The sequence below is a fragment of the Macaca mulatta genome, chromosome 2 (assembly GCF_049350105.2).
Source record: "Macaca mulatta isolate MMU2019108-1 chromosome 2, T2T-MMU8v2.0, whole genome shotgun sequence".
Classification (NCBI taxonomy): Eukaryota; Metazoa; Chordata; class Mammalia; order Primates; family Cercopithecidae; genus Macaca; species Macaca mulatta.
Window position 1 is genome coordinate 122,524,493 of NC_133407.1, and position 21,916 is coordinate 122,546,408.

A 21,916-nucleotide genomic window follows, 5' to 3' on the forward strand; every position below is an offset into this window, starting at 1 on the left:
CATAAATGTAGGGATTTGTTTCTTGACTCTCATGCTGCTGCATTGATCTACATGTGCTCTTCATGCCAGTAACATACTAACTTGATTACTGTAGCTTTACAGTAAATTCTGGAATCACTAATTGTAATTTTGCCACCTTGTTGTTCTTTTATAAAATTGTTTTACCTTTGAATTCCATATAAATTTTAGAATCAGCTCATCAATTTTGACAAAAACAACAAATGCTCACTGGGATTTTTCCTATCAAAAAAGTCTAATGAATTTGTAGAGGATTGTCATCTTAACAATATTGAATCTTCCAAATTAATGTCTCTGCATTTATTTAGATGTTTAATTTCTCTCAGCAGTGTTTTGTAATTTTCAGCATACAAATCTTGCACTACCTTTGTTAAATTTATTTCTAGGCCAGACGTGGTGGCGCACGTCTATAATCCTAGCACTTTGGGAGGCCGAAGTGGGCGATCACCTGAGGTCGGGAGTTCAGGACTAGCCCGACCAACATGGAGAAACCCCATCTCTACTAAAAATACAAAATTAGTTGGGCAGGTGGTACATGCCTGTAATCCCAGCTACTCAGGTGGCTGAGGCAGGAGAATTGCTTGAACTCACGAGATGGAGGTTGCAGTGAGCCGAGATCACACCATTGCACTCCAGCCTGCGTGACAAGTGAGATTCTGTCTCAAAAAAAAAAAAATTATTCCTAAGTATTTTATTATTTTAATGATGTTATTGTTACTGGGATTGGAATTATTTTCTTAATTTCATTTTTCAATTGCTCTTTGGTAGTAGAAATGCAATTATTTCTGCATATATTGACTTTCATATTCTGCAACTTTGCTGAACTTGTTCATTCCTTCTAGTGGTTTAAAAAAATGCATTACATTGGATTTCCTATGGACACATGTTTATGATTAAAGACAGCTTTTCTTTTTCCTTTGCAATAAGGATGACTTATATTATTTATTTTTCTTGTCTTATTGCATTATACTAGAATACAATGGTAAATATAAATAATGAGTTAAGTCATTCTTGTTTTGTTCCTAATCTTAGAGAGTCAGCATTCAATCTTTCACCATTTAGTATGATAAGCTATATGTTTTTCATAGTTTTCCTTCTTATCCTAGTTTGTGGAAAGTTTTAATCAGAAATGGATGTTAGATTTTGTTATATGCTTTATCTGTCCCTATTGTGGTGATTATGTGTTTCTTGTTCTTCATTCTATTAACAGGGCATATTACATCAATTAGTTTTTGAATATAGACCCAGCCTTTCTTTCCTGGGATAAATTCCACTTGGCCGTGGTATATAATCATTTTTATACATTTCTAGATTTTGTTTTCCAATATTTTTGTTGAAGGCTTTTATATCTGTATTCATGATGAATATTAGTCTGTAGTTTTCTTGTGATGTCTTCATTGTCTTTGGTATCAGGATAATAGCGGTCTCATAAAATGAATAAAACTGTGCCTTGCCAGGCGCGGTGGCTCACGCCTGTAATCCCAGCACTTCGGGAGGCCGAGGCGGGTGGATTACCTGAAGTCAGGAGTTTAAGACCAGCCTGGCCAACATGGCGAAACCCTGTCTCTACTAAAAGTACAAAAATTAGCCTACGTGGTGGTGAGTGCCTATAATCCCAGCTACTTGGGAGGCTGAGGCAGGAGAATTGCTTGAACCCAGAAGGCAAAGGTTGCAGTGAGCCGAGATCACGCCACTGCGCTCCAGCCTGGGTGACAAGAGCGAGACTCTGTCTCAAAAAAATGAAAACAAAAACTGTGCCTGTCCTTTTCTATTTTCTGAAATATTTGACATTTGATATATTTCAACAGTGAAGCAACCTGGGCTAGAATTTTTCTTGGTGGGAAGATTCTTTAAATTATTAACTCAATTTCTTTACTTGTTATATGTCTATTGAAATTTTCTATTTTTTTTCTTGATTCAGTTGTGATAGTTTCTGCCTTTCAAGAAATTTTTCCATGTCAACCAAATTGTCTGTGGAGTTGGCATAAAGTTGTTCACAGTATTCTCTTATCCTTTTAATTTCTAAAGGGTTACAAGCAGTGTTCGCCTGTTTTACTGATTTTGGTCATTTGTATCTTGTCTCTTATTTTCTTGGACAGTTTAACAAAAGATTTGTAAGTTTTGTCCATCTTTTCAAAGAACCAACTTTGGTTTCATTGATTTACTGTTCTTCTGTTTTTACTCTTTTCTGATCTGTGACTTCTACTCCAGTATTTTCTTTCTGCTTTCTTTGCATTTAGTTTGCTGTTCTTTTTCTAGTTTCTTAGGGTAGAAATTTAGGTTATTGATCTGGGAATCTTTCTTCTTTCTTAACATACAAATTTACAGGTTCAAATTTCCCTTTAACCACTACTTTGGCTACATTTCATACATTTTGGTATGCTGCATTTTTGTTTTCATTCAGTTCTGATCTTTAAAATATTTTCCTTATAATTTATCCTTTGACTCATCGGCTATTAAGACACATACTATTTAATTTATAAGTATGTGAGCATTTCCTCAATTTTTTTATCTGATGTTTATTTCTAATTTAATTCCATTATGGTCAGAGAACACACTTTGTATAATTTCAATCATTTATTGACACTTGTTTCATGGCCTAGTATTAAGACTTCTCCCAGAGAAAATTCCGTGTGTACTGAAAATTCCGTGTATTCTGAGATTTGTGACCACAAATTCTCTGCTCAGTATTTCTGTTAAAACTTTACTTTTAAGCCTGGCTTCCTAGGGGTCACTGTTGTGTTAGTATTGCTTGGTGGTCACCAACAACTGGTCAGAGGCTGTGCTCAAACACTTTGTACTAGTAAAGTTTCCACCCTTGCTGATGGATCTATGCATTGGTTATGGAACAATTCAAAGTTCAGGCAGTGAACGGGCCTGGCCCAGCTTTTACTTTCTGCTAGGCCCTCTTGTGTCTCCTCTGCAACTGTACAAGGCCTGCCTCCTCTGCAACTGTACAAGGCCTGTCATTTAACCAGAAATGTGTTGATAGCAAAGGCTCTTTTCAGTTTCTCCAGAATGTGAGCATGTAGCCTTCCAGACCCCCAGGGATATGCAGGTACTTATCAAAGCTCACTATGGCTGACTTCTTCCCCGGAGTGGCTAACATGCCAGTCTATTGCTTGCCCCAACCAGGATCTCAAACTCAGGCTAACTGTGATGTTGGCCTTTTCTATTCATATACCACCAAAATTGCTAAGGTTTCAACACACGAAGAGGCATGGGGTATTTCCACTGTGCTTCAAATCAAGTCAGCTGGCTCTGGCAATGGAGCTGCTGATTTTCATTGACTGCACTGACAGAGCTGGGGAAAAAAGGAGGGACTGCACCAGCCCCAGACAAAGTTGCCCCAGGCTTCCATACTTCTTCCCAAGGTTCAGTAGTGTGTCTGTGTGTGTGTGTGTGGGTGGGTGTGTGAATAAATGCTTCTTAATTTGTTTTAAGAGTTGATATCCATAGTCCTGAAATAGTTATTATTGACTATTTTGTCCAGTTTTACTATTGCTTTTTGGAAGAGAATTTGCTGAGTTCCTTACTCTACCATTTTGTAATTCCTGCCACCACTCATTTTAACTTCTGTCTTATTTTCCAGTCTTTTGCTCAAATCACAAGAACACTTGTGATCACAGCATGATCAAGTATAACATGTCATTGTTAATTATCCTGAAACCAAGGATGAATATGGCCCTAGTACCCTTGGGAAAGACAATAAACTAAAAATGATTTTTATATATTCCCTTAAAGACCCATTAGATGGTAACAGACAAGCCTCAAAATAAGAACCACTGTTTTTTTAATCCACCTTCCAGAATTTTTAAGATACTTTCATTATTCATAAAAAGTAACGTATGCTCATTTTGGAAAACCTGGAAAACATGGAAAAGAGGAAAGAAAGATTAAATACCTACAAAATCATCAAAATCCTACGTAAACTAAAAATAAAATCCTAAGCCCCACAACTGATTGAACAGATTACCTCTTGGCCAAGGGGACCCCAAACTGAGTTTACAGCCATGACAGGACAGGAGGTCAGACACCCCTCGTTATAACCCCTCCCTTTTGCAGTTTACACACAACTGACCAGCATTTATGTTAAAATAGAAGTTTTAAGACTGACAGAACAGACTCTTTGTGGCAATAAGATACCAAATTATAGACAGGACCTAAGGCCACGCCAGGCAAGGGTTAAGTTATGCACTATTACACTTAAAGAATGTACTCTGTTCTAGCTGCCACAAGGTTTTTCTTTTTCTCTGGCAGTTAAACAAGCACTGGCCTTGAGATAAGCAATACTGAAGCAGCTGAGCTTGCCAACCACCAGACACTTTCTGAGTTCCTTATTCCACGTCATAACTATAGCTTCAATAAGACAAGAGACTGATTTCAATAACCTTCTCCTGTTAAGAAGACTACCCACTATGGACTGGTTCTGGCCAGTTTAAAGAGGCTGGTCATTCAAATGCCTTTGTGTCCTGAAAAGACCTTTTGAGGTACAGGGCCTAATTGTAATAAATTTGAATGTTAAGTCTCCACCCCAAGGTGGGCATGTAACATGTATGTTTCCTTATCACTCATGTACACAACCCTTTCATGAATATTCATAGTTCCCCCTATATCTTGTTGAATATGTATATTTGGCTAACCTGGTCCACTTAAATTCCTATCTTATCCCTTTCTTCCTCGAAGTGCTTGCTTTGGGTTTTAAGCTGGAGGCAGTGCTCCCGACTGTGGCTTGTAATCCCCTTCTTAAGAAATAAAGTTTTCTTTTCTACATTTATAAATGCTGTGATTTTTAAGTTAACACCTACCACTTACTAACAATAATTTGAACTATTTCTTTACATATTTTTGTTTTTGTGTATACATCAAATTGCACACACATTTTTGTATCATGCATTCGTGACAAAATATTTCTAACCTAAAACGAACCATAATTAACATAGCTCCTACTAGATTTTGGTGATTACATCATTGTATACTAATTTTTGCAGGTATTTCTATTTTCTTAAGATAGGTTGCTGGATGTAGACTTGCCTGTCCAAATGGTAAGGACAATCTAACACAATAGTGGACACTTGAAACCACTACTGAAATGTTTTCTAAAAAGGTTCTGCCCAATCTACCACTCATATACTCACATCGTTGGAATTTAATTAATTTTCATTTTCATTTCTTTGCTTACCAAGGTTTGCATTTATTTGTGTTTTATTTTTATTTATTTATTTATTTATTTTTGTATTTTTTGTACAGATGGGGTTTCACCGTGTTAGCCAGGATCGTCTCGATCTCCTAACCTCGTGATCCGCCCATCTCGGCCTCCCAAAGTGCTGGGATTACAGGCTTGAGCCACCGCGCCCGACCTTATTTGTGTTTTATATGCTTTTTATCTGTAAAATTGGTGTTCATACCTCTACCATTTCTTCTAAAAGGGTCACAGTGGTTCTTCCCGTCCAGGGGCCTGCAACAACCATCCAGTGAGGTTGGCATTATGAGATGAGCTGCTATTTTACAAATAAAGACACCAAGGCTCAGAGGTGGTAAGTTGCTGAATGTCAAAAACGCAGTAAATGGTGGAAATGGGTTTCAAACCTAGATTTTACCACTCTAAAAGTTTATGTTTTTTCCATTATATTTCTTTCCACAGGTGAAATAATCTAAAATAACAAAATGATTTGTTTATTTCTCTGATTTTAAAACAGTGAAAAACATGAGCATTTGGGGATATGTGGAAGCATAAAAGCTCCTTGTAATTATGGCACTTAAACAGTGTTACACCTCAATAAATCTTTTTTTTCTTTTTTTAGTTGTTCAAAGTTCAGGCTAATGTTTAGGTTCTGGAGGCAAGGGTGTTAGATTCCAATCTCAGATGTGCCACATCCTAGCATTTAATCTGGGACAATTTACTTATCCTGTCTGAGCTTCACATAGTTGCAAATGAGGATAATAATAATAATATTTATTTCATATAGACAAAATAATTAAAACTTTTTAAAATAATTTAATTCCTGCCATATAGTAAATGCTCAAATGTTATCTGTATTACTAGATGAATTACATTAACTTTCACAATTATTAAAAGCATGTTCTCCTAAAGAAAAAAGAAGAAAAAGAAATGAACAAAGCCTGCAAGAAGTATGGGATTATGTAAAAAGACCAAATCTACGTCTGATTGGGGTGCCTGAAAGTGAGGGGGAAAATGGAACCAAGTTGGAAAACACTCTTCAGGATATCATTCAGGAGAACTTCCCCAACCTAGTAGGGCAGGCCAACATTCAAATTCAGGAAATACAGAGAACGCCATAAAGATACTCCTCGAGAAGAGCAACTCCAAGACACATAATTGCCAGATTCAACAAAGTTGAAATGAAGGAAAAAATCTTAAGGGCAGCCAGAGAGAAAGGTCGGGTTACCCACAAAGGGAAGCCCATCAGACTAACAGCAGATCTCTCGGCAGAAACTCTCCAAGCCAGAAGAGAGTGGGGGCCAATATTCAACATTCTTAAAGAAAACAATTTTCAACCCAGAATTTCATTTCCAGCCAAACTAAGTTTCATAAGTGAAGGAGAAATAAAATCCTTTACAGACAAGCAAATGCTTAGAGATTTTGTCACCACCAGGCCTGCCTTACAAGAGGCCCTGAAGGAAGCACTAAACATGGAAAGGAACAACCGGTACCAGCCATTGCAAAAACATGCCAAAATGTAAAGACCATTGAGGCTAGGAAGAAACTGCATCAACTAACGAGCAAAATAACCAGTTAATATCATAATGGCAGGATCAAGTTCACACATAACAATATTAACCTTAAATGTAAATGGACTAAATGCTCCAGTTAAAAGACACAGACTGGCAAACTGGATAAAGAGTCAAGACCCATCAGTTTGCTGTATTCAGGAGACCCATCTCACATGCAGAGACACACATAGCCTCAAAATAAAGGGATGGAGGAAGATCTACCAAGAAAATGGAGAACAAAAGAAAGCAGGGGTTGCAATACTAGTCTCTGATAAAACAGATTTTAAACCATCAAAGATCAAAAGAGACAAAGAAGGCCATTATATAATGGTAAAGGGATCAATTCAACAGGAAGAGCTAACTATCCTAAATATATATGCACCCAATACAGGAGCACCCAGATTCATAAAGCAAGTCCTTAGAGACTTACAAAGAGACTTAGACTCCCATACAATAATAATGGGGGACTTCAACACCCCACTGTCAACATTAGACAGATCTGCAAGACAGAAAGTTAACAAGGATATCCAGGAATTGAACTCAACTCTGCAGCAAGCAGACCTAATAGACATCTACAGAACTCTCCACCACAAATCAACAGAATATACATTCTACTCAGCACCACATCGCACTTATTCCAAAATTGACCACATAATTGGAAGTAAAGCACTCCTCAGCAAATGTACAAGAACAGAAATTATAACAAACTGTCTCTCAGACCACAGTGCAATCAAACTAGAACTCAGGACTAAGAAACTCAATCAAAACCGCTCAACTACATGGAAACTGAATAACCTGCTCCTGAATGACTACTGGGTACATAACAAAATGAAGGCAGAAATAAAGATGTTCTTTGAAACCAATGAAAACAAAGATACAACATACCAGAATCTCTGGGACACATTTAAAGCAGTGTGTAGAGGGAAATTTATAGCACTAAATGCCCACAAGAGAAAGCTGGAAAGATCTAAAATTGACACTCTAACATCACAATTAAAATAACTAGAGAAGCAAGAGCAAACACATTCAAAAGCTAGCAGAAGGCAAGAAATAACTAAGATCAGAGCAGAACTGAAGGAGATAGAGATACAAAAAACCCTCCAAAAAATCAATGAATCCAGGAGTTGGTTTTTTGAAAAGATCAACAAAATTGATAGACCACTAGCAAGACTATTAAGAAGAAAAGAGAGAAGAATCAAATAGACGCAATAAAAAATGATAAAGGGGATATCGCCACAGAAATACAAACTACCATCAGAGAATACTATAAACACCTCTAGGCAAATAAACTAGAAAATCTAGAAGAAATGGATAATTTCCTGGACACTTACACTCTCCCAAGACTAAACTGGGAAGAAGCTGAATTCCTGAATAGACTAATAGCAGGCTCTGAAATTGAGGCAATAATTAATAGCCTACCAACCAAAAAAAGTCCAGGACCAGAGGGATTCACAGCTGAATTCTACCAGAGGTACAAGGAAGAGCTGGTACCATTCCTTCTGAAACTATTCTAACCAACAGAAAAAGAGGGAATCCTTCCTAACTCATTTTATGAGGCCAACATCATCCTGATACTAAAGCCTGGCAGAGACACAACAAAAAAAGAGAATTTAGGCCAATATCCCTGATGAACACCGATGCAAAAATCCTCAACAAAATACTGGCAAACCAAATCCAGCAGCACATCAAAAAGCTTATCCACCATGATCAAGTGGGCTTCACCCCTGGGATGCAAGGCTGGTTCAACATACACAAATCAATAAACGTAATCCAGCATATAAACAGAACCAAAGACAAAAACCACATGATTATCTCAATAGATGCAGAAAAGGCCTTTGACAAAATTCAACAGCCCTTCATGCTAAAAATGCTCGATAAATTCGGTATTGATGGAACATATCTCAAAATAATAAGAGCTATTTATGACAAACCCACAGCCAATATCATAATGAATAGGCAAAAACTGGAAAAATTCCCTTTAAAAACTGGCACAAGACAGGGATGCCCTCTCTCACCACTCCTATTCAACATAGTGTTGGAAGTTCTGGCTAGGGCAATCAGGCAAGAGAAAGAAATAAAGGGTATTCAGCTAGGAAAAGAAGAAGTCAAATTGTCCTTGTTTGCAGATGACATGATTGTATATTTAGAAAACCCCATTGTCTCAGTCCAAAATCTCCTTAAGCTGATAAGCAACTTCAGCAAAGTCTCAGGATACAAAATTAATGTGCAAAAATCACAAGCATTCTTATACACCAGTAACAGACAAACAGAGAGCCAAATCATGAATGAACTTCCATTCACAACTGCTTCAAAGAGAATGAAATACCTAGAAATCCAACTTACAAGGGATGTAAAGGACCTCTTCAAGGAGAACTACAAACCACTGCTCAGTGAAATAAAAGAGGACACAAACAAATGGAAGAACATACCATGCTCATGGATAGGAAGAATCAATATCGTGAAAATGGCCATACTGCCCAAGGTAATTATAGATTCAATGCCATCCCCATCAAGCTACCAATGAGTTTCTTCACAGTACTGGAAAAAACTGCTTTAAAGTTCATATGGAACCAAAAAAGAGCCCGCACCTCCAAGACAATCGTAAGCCAAAAGAACAAAGCTGGAGGCATCACGCTACCTGACTTCAAACTATACTACAAGGGTACAGTAACCAAAACAGCATGGTACTGGTACCAAAACAGAGATACAGACCAATGGAACAGAACAGAGCCCTCAGAAATAAGACCACACATCTACAGCCACCTGATCTTTGACAAACGTCAGAAAAACAAGAAATGGGGAAAGGATTCCCTATTTAATAAATGGTGCTGGGAAAATTGGCTAGCCATAAGTAGAAAGCTGAAACTGGATCCTTTCCTTACTCCATATACAAAAATTAATTCAATATGGATTAGAGACTGAAATGTTAGACCTAATACCACAAAAACCCTAGAAGAAAACCTAGGTAATACCATTCAGGACATAGGCATGGCCAAGGACTTCATGTCTAAAACACCAAAAGCAACGGCAACAAAAGCCAAAATTGACAAATGGGATCTAATTAAACTAAAGAGCTTCTGCACAGCAAAAGAAACTACCATCAGAGTGAACAGGCAACCTACAGAATGGGAGAACATTTTTGCAATCTACTCATCTGACAAAGGGCTAATATCCAGAACCTACAAAGAACTCAAACAAATTTACAAGAAAAAAACAAACAACCCCATCAAAAAGTGGGCAAAGGATATGAACAGACATTTCTCAAAAGAAGACATTCATACAGCCAACAGACACATGAAAAAATGCTCATCATCACTGGCCATCAGAGAAATGCAAACCAAAACCACAATGAGATACCATCTCACACCAGTTAGAATGGCAATCATTAAAAAGTCAAGAAACAGCAGGTGCTGGAGAGGATGTGGAGAAATAGGAACACTTTCACACTGTTGGTGGGATTGTAAACTAGTTCAACCATTATTGAAAACAGTATGGCGATTCCTCAAGGATCTAGAAGTAGAAGTACCATATGACCCAGCCATCCCATTGCTGGGTATATACCCAAAAGATTATAAATCATGCTGCTATAAAGACACATGCACACGTATGTTTATTGCAGCACTATTCACAATAGCAAAGACTTGGAATCAACCCAAATGTCCATCAGTGACAGACTGGATTAAGAAAATGTGGCACATATACACCATGGAATACTATGCAGCCATAAAAAAGGATGAGTTTGTGTCCTTTGTAGGGACATGGATGCAGCTGGAAACCATCATTCTCAGCAAACTATCACAAGAACAGAAATCCAAACACTGCATGTTCTCACTCACAGGTGGGAACTGAACAATGAGATCACTTGGACTCAGGAAGGGGAACATCATACACCGGGGCCTATCATGGTGGGGGGAGGGGGGAGGGATTGCATTGGGAGTTATACCTGATATAAATGACGAGTTGATGGGTGCTGACGAGTTGATGGGTGCAGCACGCCAACATGGCACAAGTATACATATGTAACAAACCTGCAGGTTATGCACATGTACTCTAGAACTTAAAGTATAATAATAAAATAAAAGCATGTTTCTAAATGTATTTCAAATAGACTCCTATACATAAAGTAGAATTAGTTTACTTGATTGATAGAACATAAGATACTGTAACAAGCTGAGGTACAACACTAAAAGAAGAGTTACATGGCACAGATGAAGGAGCGCTTGATGTTAGCTATTACTGAATATTACTGTATGCCTATGAAAATGGTGGAGAAAAAAACCTCTGAACATTTTTGCTCCATAAAAGCAATGAGAACACTGACGAAAATGGTCAGGATCAACTTTTCAAAACACTGGAAATTAACCAAAGGATTGCATCAATCTGGGAAGTATTCAAGAAAAATGACTGAGTATCAGTAAAGTGCAGGGCCTTGGGGCTGGCAAGGCGGGCTCCCATCCTACTCTGTCTCTTCCTAAATGTGCTCATGTGGTCCTGCCATACACAAGCTTGACAGGTTCCTCCCTGAGCATCCCTTACAGCTTTCTCCATGCCTGCCTTGACCGTTGTTCCAGAAGTGACCCTTAAAGCCAGGGAATGGCCCTTGTTTTCCAAGAACAGAAGCAGAGAGGAAGTCTTGGCTGGGGCCAGACCACCGGGTCCTTATTTGACCCTGTAAGTCCACTCCCTCCTGAAACATGTCCCTACGTCAGTCTTGGCCTACAGTAAATAGGAAGAAATAAATACTGAGAAATAAATTTAACAAAAGAAGTGCAAAACATATACACTGAAAACTACAAAATATCATTGAATTACATATATGTATTTTATATATATATATATAAAATGATATAAAATATATATATATATGTATTTTTTTTTTTTTTTAACAGAGTCTCACTCTGTAGCCCAGGCTGGAGTGCAGTGGTGTGATCTCAGCTCACTGCAACCTCAGCCTCCCGGGTTCAAGCGATTCTCCTGCTTCAGCCTCCCCAGTAGCTGGGATCATAGGTGCCCACCACCATGCCTGGCTAATTTTTTGTATTTTTAGTAGAGACAGGGTTTCAGTATGTTGGCCAGCCTGGTCTCAAACTTCTGACCTCAGGTGATCCACCCACCTCAGCCTCTCAGAGTGCTGGGATTACAGGCGTGAGCCATCGCACCTGGCTGAAAAATCATTTTTTTAGAAAATAAAATAAATAGAAAGACATGCCATGTTAACGGACTGGGAGACAATATTTTTAATATGGCAATATTCCTATATTGTTAAAATGACAATACCCCCCACTCCACAAATGATCTACAGATTTAATCCATCCCTATCAGAATCTGAGCTGACTTCTTCAAGAAACTGACAAGCTGATTCTATAATTCATATGGAAATGCAAAGGACTCACAGCAATCTGGAAAAGCATGAAGAAAGTTGGAGGACTCCCATTTCCCGATTTAAAACTTATCACAAAGCTATAGTAAACATGATAGTGTGCTATCAGCATAACGACAAGCATATAAATCAGTGGAAAAAAATAGAAAGTTTAGAAATAAAACTACATTTAGAAATAAAACTACAGATAATTGAGTTCTGACAAGGGCGCTAGGACAATTTAATGGGGGAAAGAATAGTCTTTTTACAATGCTACCGCAACAACTGAATATTCACATGCAAAAGAAAAAAAATTTGATCCCCATCTCACATCATATACAAAAATTAACTCAAAATGGATCGAAGGCCTAAATTTAAGAGCTAAAACTATACATCTCTTAGAATAAAATAAGTGAAAATCTTCATGCCATCGGAATAGGTAATAGTTTCTTAGATATCATGGCCAAAGCACAAGCAATAAAAGAAAAAATAAACTAGACTTCATAAAAATTAAAAACTTTTGTCCTCAAAGGATGCTATCAAGAAAGTAAGAAGACAACCTACAGAATGGGAGGAAATTTTTATAAATCATATATCTGATAAGGGTATAGTACATAGAATAGATTTAAAAACTCATATGAATCAACAATAAAACGATAACTAATCCAATTAAAAATGGGCAAATAATTTATTTTTAATTTTTGAACTTCTATTTTAGGTTTAGGGGTACACGTGAAGGTTTGTTACACAGGTAAACTCATGTCATGGGGGTTTGTTGTACAGATTATTTCATCACCCAGGTGTTAAGCCCAGTACCCAATAGTTATCCTTTCTGCTCCTCCCACCCTCCACCATCAAGGAGACCCCAGTGTCTGTTGTTTCCTTCTTTGTGTTCATAAGTTCTTATCATTTAGCTACCACTTATAAGTGAGAACATGCGGCATTTGGTTTTCTGTTCCTGTGATAGTCTGCTAAGGACAACAGCCACCAGCTCCATCCATGTTCCTGCAAAAGACATGATCTTGTTCTTTTTTATGGCTGCATAGTATTCCATGTGGTATATGTTCCACATAGGTTGATTTCGTGTCTTTGCTATTGTGAATAGTGCTGCAATGAACATTCATGTGTATGTGCCTTTATGGTAGGATGATTTGTATTCCTTTGTGTATATACACAGAAATGGAATTGCTGGGTCGAATGGTAGTTCTGCTTTTAGCTCTTTGAGGAATCACCATACTGCTTTCCACAATGGTTGAACTAATTTACACTCCCATCAACAGTGTATAAATGTGCCCTTTTCTCCACAACCTTGCCAGCATATTTTTTACTTTTTAATAATAGCCATTCTGATTGGTGTGAGAAGGTATCTTACTGTGGTTTTCATCTGCATTTCTCTAAGAATCAGTTGATATTGAGCTTTTTTTTCATATGTTTGTTGGCTACATGTATGTCTTCTTTGAGATGTGTTTCTTCATGTCCTTTGCCCATATTTTAATGGGGTTGCTTTTCTCTTGTAAATTTGTTTAAGTTCCTTATATAGTCTGCGTATTAGACCTTTGTCAGATGCATTGTTAAATATTTTTTCCCATTCTGTAGGTTGTCTGTTCACCCTGCTGATAGTTTCTTTTACTGCGCAGAAGCTCTTAAGGTTAATTAGATCCCACTGTCAATTTTTGCTTCTGTTGCAATTGCTTTTGGCATCTCTGTCATGAAATCTTAGCCTGTTCCTATATCCAGGATAATATTGCCTAGGTTGTCTTTCAGGGTTTTTAGTTTTGGGATTCATATTTAAGTGTTTAATCCATTTTGAGTTGGCTTTTGTATATGGTGTAAGGAAGGGGTTCAGCTTCAACCTGTTCCAAATGGCTAACTAGTTATTCCAGCACCATTTATTGGATAGGAAGTCTTTTCCCCAATCCTTGATTTTGTCAGCTTTTTTCAAGATCAGATGGCTGTAGATGTGTGGCTTTATTTCTAGGCTCTCTGTTCTCGTCCATTGGTCTATGTGCCTGTTTTTGTACCAGTACCATGCTGTTTTGGTTACTGTAGCCCTGTAGTATAGTTTGATGTCAGGTAACGTGATGCCTCCAGCTTTGTTCTTTTTGCTTAGTATGGGCAAATAATTTAAACAGAAATTTCTTCAAGAAGGTATGCAAATGGCCAATAAGCAAATGGAAAGATGCTCAACATTATTAATCAACAGCAAAATGTAAATCAAAACCATGAGATACCATTTTGCACCCACTGGGATGGGTATAATAAAAAAAGACTAATAATAATATGTCTCAATGAGGATGTGGAGAAATTAGAATCCTCATGATTGCTGATGGGAATATTAAATGATACAGCCTCATTGGAAACAGTTTCAAATATGTAAAGTTCCATATGACCCAGCAATTTCACTCGTAGGTGAGCTCCAAGAGGACTGAAAACATATGTCCACACACAAACTGGTATATGAATTGTTCATAGCAGCATTATTACTAATAGCCAAAATGGAAACAACCCAAATGTCCATCAACTGATAAGTTAACTAATAAAATATGTTATATCCATACAATGTATTATTCTTCAGACCTAAAAAGGAAAGAATCACTGATATCCATGTTGTGTGTTTCATAGTAATAGAATGGAAATAATAGTTCTTATTCTTATCTATTCCACTCTACAATATGAATAAACCTTGTAAACATTATAAGTGAAAGAAATCAGACACAAAAGACCACATATAGTATGGTTCCACTTATATGAAGTATTTGAAAGAGTCAAATCTAGAGAGACAGGAAAAGGGCTAAGGGTAGCAGGGAGTGGAGAGTACCTGCCAATGGGTACAGGTACTTTTCAGGGTGATGAAAACATTCAAAAATTACATAGTGGTGATTGTTTCACAACTGTGAATTATACTAAAAATGACAGAATCATCCACTTTAAAAGGATAAATTTTATGATATGTGAACTATAACTGAATTAAAAAAAGCTATTACTAGTCCAGTCACTTATTGATGATGAGACTTCGGGTAAATGGAATTTTAGAAGAAAGGTATAGATAAAATGAGAGCTACTATTTTTATTCCATTACTATGAAACACACAAGTTTCTTGGTGATACTCTTGATCCTGAAATGTTAGTCCCTGTGGGTTGAACTGTGTCCCCCAAAAAGATATGTTCAAGTCCTAACCCCTGGTACCTGTGATTGTGACCTTATTTATGACTAACGTATTTGTAGATGTAATCAAATTAACATGAAGTCAGAATGGATTAGAGTGGGCTTAAATCCAATTACTGGTGTCTTCATAAATAGAGGGAAATTTAAACAAAGACACAGGGAGAGGATGCTGTGCAACAATGAAAGCAGAGATTGGAGTGATACACCTACAACAAAGGAATCCCAAAGATTGCTGGCAACTGCCAGAGACTGGGAAAGAGGGATGGTACAGATTCTCCCCCAGTGCCTCCAGAAGGAAACAATCCTGCCAAAACCTTGATTTTGAACTTTCAGCTTCCAGAAACAGTAAATATACATTGTTCTAAGCTATCCAGTTTGTGGTTACTTGTTATGGCAGCCCTCAGAAACCAATACAGTAATTTTCACATCATTAGTCTTAAAGAAAAAGGTTATAGGAACAGGAGTCAACCTCTTGGAGTTTCAATTTCCTCCCCTTTAAATTGGGAATAATAACATCTGTCCTTCCATTGTACTGAGAAAATGATCATAAAAATACTTAGAAACTGATTTATAAATGCAGGGTATTACTCTTTCAGGTGTATGCTTCTAACTGCTTTGTCAGCTCTAACTTATTGTGTTTTTCTCTTTCCCTTTTTTTAAGATCATCTATTTTCAAGTAACATTTGCCTTCCTTAGATAAGTTACTGTTTGGGTGTAAGCTGCCTATTTAAAAAATAACCACCCCTAGCATAAAAGGGAAAATTCAAATTATGAATCTGTAACACCACCCACCCTCCTAACCTCCCAAGCATACATTTTGCCATAAATTGACAACAAATTTACCCTTCATTTGAGGAGATATCAAGCACTATAACCTTTTGTTAATACATAGATGTAGGACATTGCTTGTTCCAGTTAATTGACTATTCTGTTGAGCCCAACAGTACCATCACAAATGATCACTTTCCGAAGCTTATAATAAAGAAGATATTTGGCACTGAAAGTACGTTTTTCACAAATCACAAATCAGTTAAGGATTCTCAATTATCAACACAAACTATGATTATAAGATATTACCAATTATTTATAGTCTTGAAAACTTTTTTTTAAGTTTAAAATAAATTGCCCACCAATAAAAATTTGACAGTATCCAACAAGGAGAAAATATGTCAAATGTTTTAAAATATCTCCAACATTCATTCTTGAGATCTTTCTATCCTCCCTCACCTCTGCTCTCCAGAATGTATCACCATAATTGCAGGATATTTTTACTCCTTAGGCAATATATACATTCTCTTTTTCATTTTTACACGAAAATCTCACACATAGTTGAATAGAGGACATTTCACAGGTACACAAAGATACACACACAGATATTCAAGGTAACACTAATAGCAAAACAGAGGGAAAACTTAGAGGTCCACCGTAAGGATCTAGATAAATAGGTGATGCTCTAGCCATGCAATGGCATATATAGCAGCTATTAAAAGGAGTGAGACAGATTTAGTAGTATGGAAATCGTCTCAAGATAGGTAACAGAGAAAGCCCCACTGTCACTACCAAACCAACTGCCAAAAAGTGTTAATGGTATGATTCCACTTGTGGGAAAAAGGACTGTAATATCATATACATGCACACATACACACACACACACACACACACACACACTCAATTAAGCTCTAGAGGTACTCATTAAAAAACCTGCTAAAAGCAATTACCTTTGGAAAATGACTCCAAACTTTCTTATAGGTGTGGATTACTTTAATTATGTATGCAATTTTAAAATGGCAGAGTCTTACAGCATAAGAAAAAAGCAATGATTAGTGGTTAACTATTTATTTGAAATAAAATAAACATGCAAAAAACAATATTTGGTTTTAATAAATAACGTAAAAAAGTTCCTTTACGATCTGAGATCCCAAAAAAGACATTACACAACATACATAGCACAAAGGAATTGCAGATAGGGGCGTTCTGCTAGGCTCATACCCATGAGGGGAATCAATAGACTATCCTTCGAGGTTAGAGCACAACAATTTACTTATAGTGGTTTATTGAGTACTTAGTTCAATATGAGTGGACATTTTGTCAATAACATTCTAATGCATGCTACAGATGACAGTTCAATGCTATAATATAAAAGCTGGAAGGCCGTATAATAAAATCTATAGGTCCTTGGAGTCAGAGGATGATCATTTGTAGAGGACCTAAAGAAAAACACCAAGAAATGTCTTATTGCAGGGTTTAATGATTGTTTTGGTTATTATGGATTGCATTAGTGAAAATACACTGGTGCCATTTTTAAACATTCTTTTATCTTATAAAATTCTAGTAAATGAAAGGTGAAATTAGAAAGCTTTCCTTCTAATTTGAATTAGGCTGGAAGCTTATCAATGTAAACACATTTCCCAATTAAGTTAGACAATATGCAGAACTCACCACCTGGGCATAATCCTGTTGGTTCAAAATAAGAGCTTGCAATGAGGAGGTAAATTAACTCATTCAGTTCTATAATCAATTTGTAAGTTTCCAGCACAAAGCTAAAGTGTTTACATGAGCTATATTTGTGCCAATGTTCAAAGCATAAGTAAGGCAGTATTCCTAAAAGGAACAGTCTATAAATTAGCCTTTTAAAAAGCATGTTCAATTAGATATCAAGTTCATTTTATGGGGAGAAGTATAACATAGTACACAGCATTTTCACATTTGATTTCTGAAGCATCCCTTATTTTCATTTTCCTTTTCTCTAAAACTGGATTTACATATTATTTAAACAATATTTGGGGATGAATTAAAATGTGCATTCAAATCATTTCTAGGGACGATTAAATGTTAGCAGCTCCCAGGCTCTCTTCTCATTTTTTTAAAAAATTCTTTTCCTTGGGGATCATGTCCATTCTCACTCAATTTTTAAATGTTTTTTATATGTTCATAACTCAATGTAGATATCCAGCCCTAACTCATTCCTTGAACTCCAAACTGCTTAATTGAATTTCTTGCAGGATATGTCACAGATATTTCAAATGAAACCCATCAAAGATAAAGAATCCTTAATTCCTTACCAACACCACCTCCCAATGGCTCAAATCATTAACTTAAGTCGTTCTTGACTCACATTTCTGTGCCAAAAGTCTATCAGTTACATGTTGAATCCACTCATTTCTCTATCTCCTATACTGTCGCTCCTGCCCAGGCACCACACACTTCCTGGCTTCACAGCCTTCCAGCTGGTCTCCCTGCTTCCATTCTTATTCCTCTAGTCAATACCCTCAAGAGTAGCCAGGATGACCATCTGACACAGGGATCAGATTATCTCACCATATTTCATTGGCCTCACACTGCTCTGAGAATGGCATCTAAATTCCTAGCTAAAAAGGACTAGAAATTATCCTGCCTCACTCACTAGGTGTCATTCTCTACAGTCAGGAAAAAGAATTCATCCCACATAGTTAAAATGAAGAGACTATCATGAAACAATTCCTTACACAGGTGTGGGCAGGGTTGAGGAAACAAAGGAGGGACGGTTAGGCACCCCCAAAATAAAAACAATGGGCAGCCTTTACCATTCCTAGGTCTAAAGTGGCAAGGGAAAGAACCAGAGCCAGAGCAATTGGATCCTTATAGAAAGGGTCATCAATAGGAAGTCCAAAGCAGAAAAAGAAGGAAGGAATACCATGGCTTCTCTCTCGTCCTGTCTTCTGATCTCCTGCTGGTACTTCTCATTGTCTGGGAGGCTTGAGGAAATCAGAAGCCTCAGGTCAAGGGAGTCTGGGTGATTCATATGGTATGACATAGGAAGACAGGAGCGGGCTACCTCCAAGGACACAGAGTAAGTGAGAGAATGGCGGGGAACAGATCTAGAGGGGTGGAAGGGAGGCTTTTTCTTTTTGTTTTGGGGGTACATGTAAAAGTTTGTTATACGGGTGAGTTGCGTGTCAGAGGTTTGGTGTACAAATGATCTCGTTACCTAGGTAGCGAGTACAGTACCTACCTAACAGGTAGTTTGTCAACCCTTGCCCTCCTCCCACCTTCCCCCTACTACTAGTCCTCAGTGTCTTTTGTTCCCCTCTTTGTGTCTGTGTGTACTCAATGTTTAGCTCCCACTTTAAATGAGAATATGTGGTATTTGGTTTTCTGTTCTGGTGTTAATTCACTGAGGATAATGGCCCCCACCTGCATCCATGTTGCTTGTAAAGAACATGGTTTTGTTCTTTTTTATGGGTATATAGTATTCCATGGTATATATGTCATATATACCACATTGTAGGATAAGCGCACCTGATAGTATAATTTAAGCAAACCCTTAGAATGACACTGTATGGCAGATGCACCTGAATATGTGTTCAGAGCTAGGGAATCCTGGAATGGCCAACCTAAAGATTCATTCCTTATCTATGATAAACATTTAAATGCCCCTGGCCCATCCCATGGAACATGGGCTGTACAGGGGATTGGGGTCTTGAATTCTGGGTTAAATGAAAGTTTCCAGGTGGAGGTTGTTAGGGGGAGGGTGGTAAGTGAAAATGCTCCATAAATTCCATGCCATTTGCAAGTGGTCGTGGTTCTCTTGCCCAGCCCACTGCTACTGGGCCAGGTGAATATGTTGTCCAGCCTGCCACCACTGAACTGTAGTAAGGCAGATATCTTGTCCAGCCCACCACCACTGGACTGTTTCTGTATGCTAGGCAGTTCTCCTGTCCACCCCACCACCACTGGACACTCTCCTCTGTATGGAAGCATGGAATAAAACCCAAAGTCTCCTTTGCTGGCTCTGGGTCTTTTTCAGCCTCTTGAACCTGGTACCTTCCCTACTGAGGTTAGCAGGAGTTCAGCAAACACAGTTTCTTTATCCAGTAGTTGGCAGGGAGATTAATCAGTATACGTACCAGTCTGACTCTCGCCAGTTTCACACTTGGTGTGTCCTTATCACAAGGATTTGCACAAGCTTTTTTTTTTCAGCAGGTACACTATGCTTTCTACTCTTCACATGACTAGTTCTTCATTCTCCTTCAAATCTTAAATTAAATATTCTTATCACCTTATCTAAGTAGGTACCTCCTTGGTAAGTCCTTTGCCTGTTTTTTTCGGAGTACTTACCAAAATTTGTAACTATTTTATTTGCTTGCTTTTCTGTCTTCTCCTCCAGAATATGAGGGCAGCAACAATCTGTCTAGCAAATGCCTGCCTTACAGTAGGTGTTCAATAAATAGTAACTGAATAAATGTTGGCCAAATTACATAGCAAAATCACAAGACTATGTCTAGAGACAAAGAATTTATAGAAATATATCCATGAATTCTAAACTGAGGCAGCACTGAAGAAAATGCACTTACTCTTTATTTTTCTATACAGCATAATCTTAGCTAAGAAAAAAATTAAAAGTCTTTATGTAAAGTAAAAATCTGCATTGATAAATGCTCCATTCCATGTTTACTTAAAAGGAGAATGTCTATTATGGTGCCAACGGTCTAAAAGAGAATAACTGCATCATTTAAAAGCAAGGTTATGCTCATTTCTTTTACTGCTTTTTCTATAGCATAAAATCACCTGTTTTGGTATGTAATACTCTTGGTACTAAAATATGAGTCATGTTCAAATCTTTTTTCCTCTTTTTTTAATTGAAGAAAGTGAACTAAGGAACAGGGAGTAGCTTTGAGTATAGGAATATTTGGCTGTACATACCATTTTTTATATGTGATGAGATGGTAACTGCAAAACACATTCTACAGTGGTGACAACACTTTCATATGACTGTATATTTAAACACCGAAGTGCTTCTCTTATCTCCTGTGAAAGAGGGGCATCAGGTAATGCTAAACCTCAAAGCATTTTAACTTTCATTAAGAATGGCAGGGGTCTATTTGCTTTTGCAGAAACAGTCTATAAGAAGCAACCTTTGACTTCACTTATACACCACATTATTTTTAAAGGCAGCTGCATTTATAATGATTGATCTCCACTTAAGACCTATTCAACAAGGTACACCTTCACATCTAAGCTGTTAACGGAGATTAAAGTTAATCTTCAGTGATGGCAGGAGTGGAAATGCCAGGAAATATCCTAATTCTGGAAGGAGGCAAAAGTGAAAGTAAAGGTAGGTGAGGAAATAGCAGAGGAGGATCAAGGAATACTGGAGGGCTAAAAGGTGAATGAAAATGATTGTTGCCAAGACACTGGGTGGCTGGAGCAGGCCTGACGACATGATGGTTCTTGCTAAATAAGAAAGGGCAGCAGCACCAGCTGAGGAAAGCTGTACATGTTTTGATGACCATTTTTGCCATCACCTGTGTCCTGAAAGAGTGCCTGGGGTGAGCAAAGGCCACGGAGGCAGGTGGAATTGGCTTTAAATTCTGTCTCTGCCACTTACACAATTTGCAAAACTTGAGCAAGTCATTGTCAAAGCATCACAAGAGGTCCTCTAATAACACCATTTCATTCAACATCATTTCCTCATAGTGCTGACGAGGAAAAAAAACAGATTCCCAGCTGGGGCCCCTGTCTGTGTGGAGTCCGTACATTCTCCCCATGTCTGCATGAGTTTTCTCTGGGCACTCTAGTTTCCTCCCACATCCCAAAGACGTGCATATCAGGTTCACTAGCAGGTCTACATGGCCCAGCTGCAGTGAGTAGGGTGTGTG

General features: G+C 37.7%; 1 protein-coding gene and 1 long non-coding RNA gene across 2 annotated transcripts in view; one reads left to right on the forward strand and one right to left on the reverse strand.

Annotated features, from left to right (window-relative positions):
* CFAP20DC (CFAP20 domain containing) overlaps positions 1-21,916 on the reverse strand; it is a 298,458-nt gene that overhangs the window by 192,686 nt on the left and 83,856 nt on the right. The window lies entirely within an intron of this gene.
* LOC114676368 (uncharacterized) overlaps positions 1-21,916 on the forward strand; it is a 204,573-nt gene that overhangs the window by 129,525 nt on the left and 53,132 nt on the right. The window contains exon 2 of the long non-coding RNA XR_013414097.1: positions 15,414-15,623. This is a non-coding gene — a long non-coding RNA (uncharacterized LOC114676368). The remainder of the gene's footprint in view (positions 1-15,413; positions 15,624-21,916) is intronic.